The sequence below is a fragment of the Pinus tabuliformis genome, chromosome 3_2, assembly GCF_031772625.1.
Source record: "Pinus tabuliformis cultivar Carrire ecotype Pingquan chromosome 3_2, CPIR1, whole genome shotgun sequence".
Classification (NCBI taxonomy): domain Eukaryota; kingdom Viridiplantae; phylum Streptophyta; class Pinopsida; order Pinales; family Pinaceae; genus Pinus; species Pinus tabuliformis.
This window is the reverse complement of record NC_142302.1, coordinates 1054687190-1054698831: the sequence shown is the minus strand read 5'-3', so window position 1 is coordinate 1054698831 and position 11642 is coordinate 1054687190.

Genomic DNA, 11642 nt, shown 5'->3' with positions numbered 1-11642 from the left:
TCAATCTTTTCTGTCTTTTCTCTACTAGAAACATTTTGTAAATAACGAAAAAGGCTAAAGATCTTTTTGCAATTTTTTTTTTTTAATAAGATTATTTCTATATTAATACAAAAATATAGTACAACGAGGTCATGGCCTCTTGAAAGCAAGTCTGGAGGACTTGTATGATTGTAAGCATAGCTTATAAGTGATCAGAGAAAAAACTAGTTGAGTGTTGCCAGCATAGCTTATAAGTGATCAGAGAAAAACTAGCTGAGTGTTGCCTGAAGAACTACTAAGACCCTGACCATCATTTGAGCAAAAAAACAAAAAGAAACCCATTGTTTTACATGGAAATTGAACAGGGGCCTTGTGACAACAGTTACTGGAAGAACCAGACCATAACTAAAAAACAGAAAGACACCACTTGAAACGTAAGTCTGAATACTAACTTCAAAAACAACAGAGTCTGGAGAGAAGGCTAAAGACCAGAGGCTGGCAGAGTGCCTCCTTCGCGGTGGAGAAAGGCTATTGGGACGGAAGCACTTGTCGCCACTGTAAGTCAGGTGAAAAATAATAAACCGAGAGCGCACAGAAATTCCAAAAAACCAAAGAGCATCGTCCTGATTAATCGCCATGGGAGGAATCAGGCTGTTCTTCGACTATGTGGCAGCCAAACTGGTACTCATCTTCGTCCTCAGAGGGATGGCCCTCTCTACAAGTGGATGCGCTCGGGCCTGCGTGGTCTTTCAGGATTTGGGCAGCCGTGCTTTTGCTTGAGCCTGAGGCTTTGCTCAGCTCATAGTTCATCTGGACATCCGCCGGTTGTTCCTTCGTCGCCACAAGGGAACCTACAACCTGTCCAGCATTGATTTCCTTGAGCTCTATGGTAACAGAGGCTATGAAGGTGAGATTTCCGTGACTGCAGGGGATCTGAAGCTGAGCGGAGTTAGTGTTGAGGGAGCTCGCTTCCGCATTATGCAGCCCTCTGCCTCTGCCCCGTCCACTTCTTGTGGCTGGATAACGATCCATGCTGAAATCCGAATAGAATGTCGAAGAGTCTGTTGTGGAGGAGGATACCTGACGGCCTGTACGCCCTCTGGAGCTGCCCCTCCGACTGCTCATCCTCTGACGTAGTTTCGGCATCTCCAACAGACCAGGGTGATCCGGGCAGCTTGAGAGACAAGGGAGGCAGGAAAGGTTTAGCGCAGGCTTGGTCTTAGTAGCCAGAAGGCCAAATTGAAGAGCGGAGACTAAGAGGCTGGCCAGATTGCAAATGAGGCAGGGAGGGATCTGTAGGCGCAGCCAGCAGTTCGCCCCAAGAGCCAGGACCCAGAGGATCCCTAGAATGGATTGAGGACGAACCTCCTCTGCAGCGAAGGAGGGAGATAAGCAAAGAGGGGAAACGCAAATGCCGCCGATGGAGGGCGCCATGTTAAGGAAGTGAACCGGAGAAGAGGGAGAGTCAGGCTGCATTAATGCGGCATAAATCATGTAAGCAGGGGAATTGAAAGCAGGTGATGTGGGAGATGGAATGACGGCTGAGAGTAGCCACGCGCCCCCACAGACAGCTGTCCACATGCGCAAACCAGTACCATGATCAGACACCTGGATCCGGGAGGGATAGGTCTTGTTGCACCAGGAGTGTATAGTCTTCTTTGAGTTCTGGATCATTGGAACTGTTCAAAGGACCAGAGAAGAAAGGGAGCTGCTGATCAGCCCCTTGGTTAGCCAGTCTGTCTGCTGCCTTATTAGATGTTCGCCGAATGTGCTTGAAGGTAATGTTGCGAGGCGTTTTGAGCCATTCTTCAATTTGTTCCAGTCTACTTAGAAGCCTCCAGCTCGAGGCGATCTTAGCAGCTAAGGATCCTGATTGTATACGGATAGCAGCCTCTATGAGGATCTGTGAATCCCCTTCTACTTCTAGAGGGAGCAAGTTTTCTGATTCTGCAATACATAGACCTTGCCATAAGCTCTCAAGCTCTGCAGCGTTGTTGGTGTCCCTGCCCAGCAATCCATGATAAATTTGCAGAACAGCGCCTTCCGAGTTCCTGAAGATGCCACCATATCCAGCCGGTCCAGGATTGCCTTTAGCCGCTCCATCAAAGTTCAGCTTGTAAGGATGGATGACAGGAGGAGACCAAACATGAGCCGACTCAGAGTGAATAGCATTGTTGGACTGGATCTGGTCTCCAGAGGTGATTTCTAGGTTCCAGTTAGCTAGAATGATTCGTTCCTGGGGTAATACTGGCATGTCTGAGTCTTGCCATTGTCTGAGAGCTAGAGATTCTTTGAGGTTCTGCCTGAGGAGGGACCAAAGGGTGTCAAGAGGCGAACTGTGATTTTTGAAGATCCTATTATTTCTTTCTTTCCAGATGATCCAGTAGATAAAGCCCGGAAGAAGGCTCCAGAGGGCGTTAAGGAAAGAACTTTGAAAAGGATTCCGCGGCTAGTTCCTGATGGTGTTGACAATGTCTCCCTCTCGTCTACCTATTCTTCTATTACATTTTTTGGTTCTCTCCCACATTTGAGCTACGAATGGGCAAGTATCCAAGAGATGTTTGATACCCTCGGAATGGAGATTGCAGTTGGGGCATCTTGAAGGCCCGATGAATCCCCACTTTTTAAGGTTATCCCATGTGAGGATCCGTTGTTTGCTGAGAAGCCAAAGAAAGGTGGAGACCTTGGGCTAGTTGTGTGATTGCCAGACTTTGTCCCATAATTGATCTTTGTTTTGCTACAAAGGTTGATATAGAAGTTGATATGATTCCTTGGTTGTGAACATGCCTTTAGTGGTGTATCCCCATCTCAAGCGATCCTGCTGACCATAAAATTTGATTTTCCTAAACTTGAGCTCTTGGTCAATCTCGTCATAAGTTTCCTCCTGCTAGTTGGCCTGCCATGAATTTGCCGGTCTCCAAAGTTGAAAACCTTGGGGAGATTGCTGCTGCCAGTAATGATAGACCTGAAGTTGCTCATTCCGCTGCATGGTGTCTTGCCACTTGGGTTTGTGAAAGAGGGAGGCAAGTTTGGGGAGTTGTTGCCAGGAATCGACCCAAAATCTGGCAGTTGTACCCGAGTGGATTTCCCAAAAGCTATGTGCTTGAATGAAGGCGCTATGTATCTTGGCAGCATTCCAAATCTGCGAGCCAGGGGTGGTTGAACTGAATCTGATTGGCTCCTCTTGAGGATTGCCTGGGGCATATTTGGCATGCCAAAGTCGACCCCAAGGAGTATGAAGTTTTGTGATCCAATCCCACCATATGCATTCACCCATGATGTTGTTGTTGTGGAGAGGATCCCTCAGACCTAGCCCCCAAGCTGATTTTGGAAGACAGACCTCCGTCCATTTGACTAGTGCCCATTTTTTGTTATGACCATAGGAGCCCCAAAGAAAGTTTCTTTGTAGATTACGGAGACTCTTGAGAACCCATTTCGGGGCAGCCAATATTGAGTACAAATACAGAGGCATGGCTTGGAGAATAGGTTTAATGAGAATAATTCTGCTTGCAATATTGAGAGAGCGATAGGTCCAGGAGGAGAGCCTGTTTTCTAAGTTGTCTAGAAGAGTCTTCCAAGAAGCATGTTTGATAGCAGAGTCAAACAGGGGAGCTCCCAAATATTTTGAAGGAAGCTTGGCTATCGAGAAACCGAAAATCCTGGCTATGTTCCTTTGAGTGAGAATGGGAGTGTGGAAGAAAAAGAGGTGTGATTTGGAGGCGTTGATAGAGGTGCCAGAGGCTTCTGAAAAAAGATTGAGCAGGAATTTGAAGGTAGAGGCTTCTTGCACCGACGAGTGGCCAAAAAGCATATTGTCATCGACAAACTGTTGGTGGGTGATGGGGGGTTGACCATGCAGCAAGATGCCTTTTAATGAGTTGGAGATGGTGGTTGAATTGAGAAGGCGGCTTAGCCCTTCAGCCATGAGAACAAAAAGGAACGGAGAAAGAGGATCACCTTGACAGATGCCCCGAGAAGAATGAAAAGGAGTAGAGGGGGAACCATTTATAAGGATGGAAAAACTAGGGGAGGAAATGAGATTCATGATCCATCACGTCCAGGTAGCAGTAAAGCCGAATGCAAGTATGATATGTTTAATATAAGTCTAGCTGAGCTTGTCGAATGCTTTGGAGAGATCAAGTTTAAGAATCATACCTGGTTTTTTCAGAATCTTGAGAGAGTGGATCACTTCGTGAGAGAGGATGATACCATCCAGAATCTGGTGCCCTTCTACATATCTTGTTTGTTCTGGCGAGATGAGGAGAGGGAGAAGAGGTTTGAGCCTGTTTGCCACGACTTTGGATATGAGCTTGTATATTACATTGCATAGTGAAATCGGCCTGTATTTGTCGGGAGTATTGGCTTCTTCCACTTTCAGAACAAGCGCTATAAAGGTCGTGTTTAGGGAAGGCAGGACCCAGTGCATCGATCTCGATTCTTCCACAAGCTCCCAGACCTCTTTTTTTATGTGCTCCCAGAAGGCATGAAAGAAGTTGGCTGTGAATCCATCGGGTCCCGGCGCTTTGCCATCCTTGAGCTGAGCCATAGCGTCCTCCACTTCCTGCATAGTAATAGGCTGGAGAAGCCTCTTGTTGTGATCATCATTTATGATTTTAGGAATATGTTGCGCTATAGTTTGTATTGCTTGATTTCTGCAGCCTGGGGGTTCCCTAAGGATGTCCTGAAAGTAATCTTGGAATTCCTTTACCACCTCTTCATGCCTCTCCAAACATTCCCCATGCTGATTGTTGATGAAAGCGATGTTGTTATGCATTCTTCTTTGAATGGTTGACCTGTGAAAGAATTTAGTATTTTTCTCCCCATCCTTAAGCCATCTAATCCTAGATTTTTGTCGCCAAAGAGTCTCTTCTTGCTGCCTGCGAGTTTCAATCTGGGTTAGGAGGGCTTGCTCCTGAAGTGCGTATTCCTCCGTTCTTCCCTCAGAAATGATACATTGTTGCAATGTGTACATTTGCTACTCCAACTCTTTCCACTAATCAAAGATGTTGCCAAACTGAGTGCGGTTCCACGTTTTCAGCACTTGTTTCAGGTATTTTAGTTTTTGTTGAAATTGGAACATCTTGGCCCCTACTGGGGGAATGAAGGATTTCCAGGCTTCGATGACCACTTCTTTGAAATTAGGATGTGTAAACCAGAAGGATTCAAATCGAAAAGGTCTGTTGCTTTTAGTCTCTGGTCGCGACCACTGTAGCATGATGGGCCAATGGTCCGAGCCCACTTGCGGCATGATGGAAGCATGGAAGTCTCCGCCCAGGTGGATGGCATTATCCGACAAAAGAAATCGGTCCAATCTGGAAGCTATGTGCTATGGTCCCCTTCGCTTATTAGTCCATATATAGATACCATTTGATGTCTGGAGGTCCATTAGGATTTTTGTGAATATAGTCTTTAAAACCAATGCTATCCCCTTCCAATTTTGCACGTCCTCCTGATTTTTCCTCCAGCGCAGTGATGATATTGAAGTCACCACCAATTATCCAAAGGGGATGGCTTCTGCTAGAGTTAAGGGCTGTAAGAGTGTGCAACAAATCCAGCTTTCTTTGCAGATCTTGAGGAAAATACACGTTAGTGAGAAGACCATGGATATTGGTCCCAATTAGATGGAAAGTCGTTTGAATGAAGAAGTGAGAGGCATGAAAATCTTGCAGGGAGAGGATTTGAGGATTCCACAAGATTTCCAGGCCTCCAGAAGCTCTGGAGGCATCCACAGAGACTGAGCGACATCCTGTCCATGCTTTGTTCAGAACTTTCTCCAGTGCAGCACTGTTGCCTTTGGTTTCCTGTAAAAAGACTATAGAGGGCTTTTCTTGCTGGATCATATTTTTTAACATACGGTGTTTTGCAGGGCTATTGAGCCCTCGCACATTCCATGAGATTAACTTCATGAGGAACCATGGGAAAGAGTTTTGTAAAACTTGGTCAGCTTGGGGAACCTCCCAGAGTCCACCAGCATTTCACCTATAATAATAGTCCTTTGCAGGTCCGTTCTGTGCCCTCGTTTTTTCGAGTCTTTCAATATTTTTTTGCTATCCCATGAACTACCTGCCTATATGCCAAGTGATTTGTTTTGCTGTGCTCTGGTTAAAACTACCTCAAGTTTTTCAATCTCCCGGGAGTGTATTTCACTGTAGTCTTGCTGTTGACAGGCCGATTCCAACTTGAGAATGTCCAGATCTCCCAGATCTACACTTTCTGGTTCCTCCTCCATGTGTGTTGGATTGTATTGTTCCTCTTCGTCTGACCTTAGTTGATTACTGATGTCTAAAGATGCGTCTAACTCCATGGTGGAAGTATCTGAAGCTTGATTTTTATCCAGGGATTTGGAGATAGGGGAGCTGACTAGATCGGATTTGGAGGGCACAGCTGAGGGGTTTGGAGGGGGCGGGAGAGTAGAAGGGGAAGGATCTGAAGGAGGGATGAGAGTTTGATCCTCCAAGATGGGAATTGAGGACAGGGATTCAAAGTTGTTCCACGTTACAGGTTTTTTAGGATCAACAGGAGCAGCTGGAGGTTTCTTGGCATGCTTTCTGCGACTGGAAACCCTTGTAAATCCCTCAGCATCTTTGCTTTCCTCGGTTGCATGAGCTTTAGGCTAGAGATTCAGAGGGAAATCTCTGAAGAGATGGCCATGTTCATGGCACCTTCTGCATCGAAAGGGAATATGTTCGTAGTCTATTGTTTGGATCCATTCATAATCGTCATGAAATAGACTTACCGAATCCGTGAGTTCTTTTGCCAGATGCATGTGTACACAGATCCTAGTGTAGGATGTATATCTTCGGAATTTGGTCTCCTTAGCAATTTTTATGAAGGTTCCCAGGCGTTTGCCGATGTACTTTAAGGTCTCCTTGTTCCAGTATTCCGAGGGAAGCGAATACATGCGTATCCATATTGGAGCCCAATTGAAGTCTTCTTTCTCTGGGTTGAACCTCGCTTTCCAGTCATGAAGGTATAGTCCTACTGAGTTGAAGAAGTACGGTCCTCCTTCGAAAATGCATGTTTTGTCTTCCAGACAGTTGAAGATCGCAGTGAAGAAACCTTTGGGTCCAAGCTGCAAGGTGACTTTTCCTTTAGGCTTCCATTTGGAGGCGATCCATCCATGCAGAGCCTTTCCAGTTGGCAAGAAGCCAAGGAATTTGCCTATGAGTGCATGGTCACTCATATATTGGATTTCTCTGTTAATCCATTCACTAGGAAGATCGATTTTGATTCTCTCCCCAGATCTAGGGATGCATGTTGCAGAGGACACTTTTGGCTTTAACAAAGAGGCACTCGGATCTGTACTTTTGTCTTTTTCTGCTACATGGCCTGCATCAGCTTTACCTTCTCTGTCAGTGACGGGATCAGTGTGGAGGGCATCATCAAGGATGGTACCAGAACCAGTACCAACACTTACGGCTGCAGGCGTATCAGCATGAGGACCTGAGGCAGGGGGGGCGGAGCCCAGCCCTCCGGAGGGTAGGGCCATGTGAGGAAGACCAACGGTGAATTTTTACTATTGAGCTGGGGGCGCAGAGGAGATAGGCTGCTTGTATGTTCTGGAACCCTAACCAGGGCTTCATCCCACCTCTGAAGCGCGTTCATCTGAGCTCTAGCCCACGTAATTCCAATCAAGATCTTTGTAAAATTGAAAAGCACAAAATTAGAAATTTTTATATCCATACTCTTTACCAGAGCTTGAATTTCAAGCTATTTTTGTCTAAGTTATTTGTAATTTTCTAATAAAATATTAATGCAAGTTATTTATAATTTGTTTTTTAATTTACATAACCATTATATCTAGATGGAATTGACATAATAATTTATGTATATTTTTAATAATATCTAAACAACCAAATATGGAGGTATCTAAAAATTTAGATATATATGGTGTGTGAAATATAAGATATCTAAATAAGACAACCAATACATAGAATATTCACAAAACATTATATTTTATTCTTAAAGCATTTAATTAGAAAACTAATACCTAATAGTTATCTATTTTGGATAGCCAAAGTGGTCAAACAAGTCAAGACCAACCAATCAAGGCATCTTACAATGTAGTATTTCAATATTTTAAATATGTTTCATGACATCTAATACCATGAGAGATACCATGGGTTACAAAAACCATGGATTTATAAACCACTATCTATAAACACATCAAAAAGCATTATCCTAACTAATTCATGATCAATTTGACATTAACCCAATTTTCATGCCCTTAAACATGACTTGAATATTCACCAAACCCACTCAGAGTTTATTGTTGGGTTTCTAAGAATACAACATTCACCTCCAATCACCTAGGTCTATATCTAGACTTTACTAGTTAACCGTGAATCCAAGGTTATGCATGCCTAAATAATTCTTCCATCCATATGGGCGTTGACATGTGATGAGAGAAAAAAAGAAACTCATAAAAAATGATTAAATTTTTTCTTGAGCAAGTAATGCTTAAAACATTTAAAAACTTCATTTTTCCTAGCTATTTGCTCCAAAGATACTGAACCAAAAAATACACTACGTAGTACTTATTCCTCAACTTTATGTCTTTGTGCTTCCATTAAGACTTTAATTATAAACTTCATAATATAGCCACAAACTTGTCACTCATATATTGAGTTATTTTTGATAGATGTCATTGAAATAGCAAGAAATCCATTTCAAAGCATGAAGTATTTTCATCAATAGCTAAAAACCAAAGCACTCAAGTTGGGGAATGATTGTTGACAACATTACAATCCCATAAAATGTAGTCACTAGTTAGTATTTCATCTTATCACCCTCTAAAACTTTTACATAATTCTATCAATCTTAACTTCTTTTCCCTTCTAACCTTCTTGGGTAGAAAAATACCATGAATATTTTGGCAACACACCACCATTGACAATAGCAACAACATAATAATTTGTTGAGCTCCTTGTAATTCCTAACAACTGATAAGATATGTTAAGGAATTTTTTTATTATTATTATTATCATTTGTTGCAACCTTGACCAAGTTAAGCACCTATACTACTAGATACTCCAAGACCCAATGAATAAGTGATATCACCATTTCTTAGCCACATCATCTTAAATATCTATTCATTCTCCCTCCAAGAAACTATATCCCCACCTTGATTAACCTAAATACCATCTTCATGCCACTATTATGACCATAGAAACCCATATAAGAACTATCTCATTTTGTGAGACCATCAAATAGGAGCCATGGGAGGCATTGCAAATTCGAAGCTTGGACTAGGGCCTTGTTCAAATCCTCCACCATACATTTTTTCTCTATGGTTTCTTTGGCTATACACTCATTGTAAAAGAAATTCAAATAGAAATTATAGTCGCAAGGAGCAAGAATGGGTTGCTCTGAAAGCTATGTGCAACAAATGCAAGTCAAACTCTTGTCGAACATGTATAACACCTTATTCTTCATTCCCTCATAATTAAAACCTTCAATATTACTTCTACTCTCGTATTTCTTGGATGATCCAATGACCATGAGGTCCTACCTCTTCCCAACCTTCTCATTCTCACTTAGATTTATGCCTATTTAGATCATCCTGATCTATATTATCAAATCAACACAAAGTAGAATAACTTTGTAGAGCATGCTAACCCCATCTTGAATAGCCATGTGATCATCCATCAATGTTTGCACCCATATCATCTTAGTTCCATTGGTGTCCCTATTCTTAGGATTTAATGCCTTAAGGACTATTAATCCACATGATCGTAACGTGATTTTAATGTGGTCATTTCAAACCAACAAATTAATCACTCACCTTTACTAGGTTGCAACCAAAAATACAAGCCAATACAAATACCTTCTCCCATATAATTTTCATTTATTTGATATCTAACATCACAAAAAATAAGCATCCCATACCCTTACCATATTAACTCCACCTCTCTTCATCCATGCTACTCTTGCAAGAGATTCTAGGCCTATTAGTATATAACACCACTTATTAAATCTCAAGCCTTTAAATGGAGTATCTCAAGCCTTTAAATATTGATAAAGACAATATGTGAAATATCAATGCACCACAACTTTCAATTACATGTCCTCTTTTGGAAATGAATGAAGATAAGACTTCACAATGCAGAATGCATTTAACATGTACAAGGTTAAGTACATCCATTATAAAAAAATGTAATAGATCCATTTTCCTTACCAACCACTCATAATACACCGTTTTGTCAATCTTGTATTTGAAAGACCCTTTACTTCGTTTAAGTCATTGATTGTATCATAAATTTCCATCGTGAATATTTATGAGCTTTAAACAATGTGAAATTAGAGACCCCAACCCTAATGAGTTTAGAAAATATGGAAAAAAACCACAAGATGTTTCTCTAAATTATGATTTTTACTTTCACAAAGCATCAATGAAAACATGACTAACCAATGTTCTTGTAATTTGTAACTCTTCAAGATGCTCAAATGTAGTGAAAATGGATTCATGTCACATACTTAGCCCCCTAAATTCTATTAGGAAATTCAAATAATTAAATTCTTCACTAAATCATATTCCTAACATGACTCCAAAGCCACATTGGAGCTCATGGATGCATTCTACTCATCGAGATCTTTCGAATGACTATATTCTTTTTCAATTCCATGTTTTGAGAAAAAAGTTATATCCTTTTAATGACCTTCACTTTCTTCACTTGTTGACATCATCATGGCTATGTGGAACTCAAGTTTACTTGGAATCATATGATGATATGCGATACTTCTAGTTTTTTTCAAGTCATTTCTCTCTCTTAGCATATCACACTAAGATTTTCTTCCTACAAAACAATGTTTTGAACCTTCAAAATTAATTCATTTTGTGATGTGTCACACTATCTATTTTTATGGTGCAACATTTCACACCTACAAAAATATTATTTTCCACGATAAAAAAACATTTACCCATTCATCTCACACAAAAGGTTCATTCCTTGTGAAAAGGAGGATCTTCACCTTTATCAAAACATAATTGTTATAGCCTTAATTTTTGGCCTTCCGAGCCTCTGAGGATCTACTACATTAATCTATAAATACACCAAAAATTTTCATTTGACTCATGGCTTTTTAGGGTGCTTGCACCTATCTTTTAGAAAAAATTGTGTTCAATCACATATTGTTATTTGTGCAGCATGTGACCATTGTGGGATGCATTACTAACAACCCATAAATAATTTCCAACCTTCAAATTTGATAATCCAAATGGGAATATTTACATGGTTGGATAGATACCTCATATTCACACTCTTGAACTTGCATTTGAATCATGGTTCACTTAATTCACTAAAGCATCCAAGCTCATCCCTACAACCTACTGTAGCTCCTCATTGATATGCATAATGGAGGCCATGCCAAGGGGAATGCAAGAGAATTCCTATCAAAGTTTATGGGGTTGAAATATATATTGTCTCCCTCACTTTTTATTATTATGTTCATGATATCCATATAATGTTCAAGGAGGAGAAAAGGTAAGGCATAAAGAGTTACATATAGCATAAATTTGAGGTAAACCAATCTAATTGTTGTATTGTTGCTCATATTATTAACAAAATGGCTCCATATGATTTCCATCTCAAAACATCATGTATTTTATGTGCATGATGTATCAATTGGTCGATCTAGCTTCACTTACTTAGATTAGAATTGTT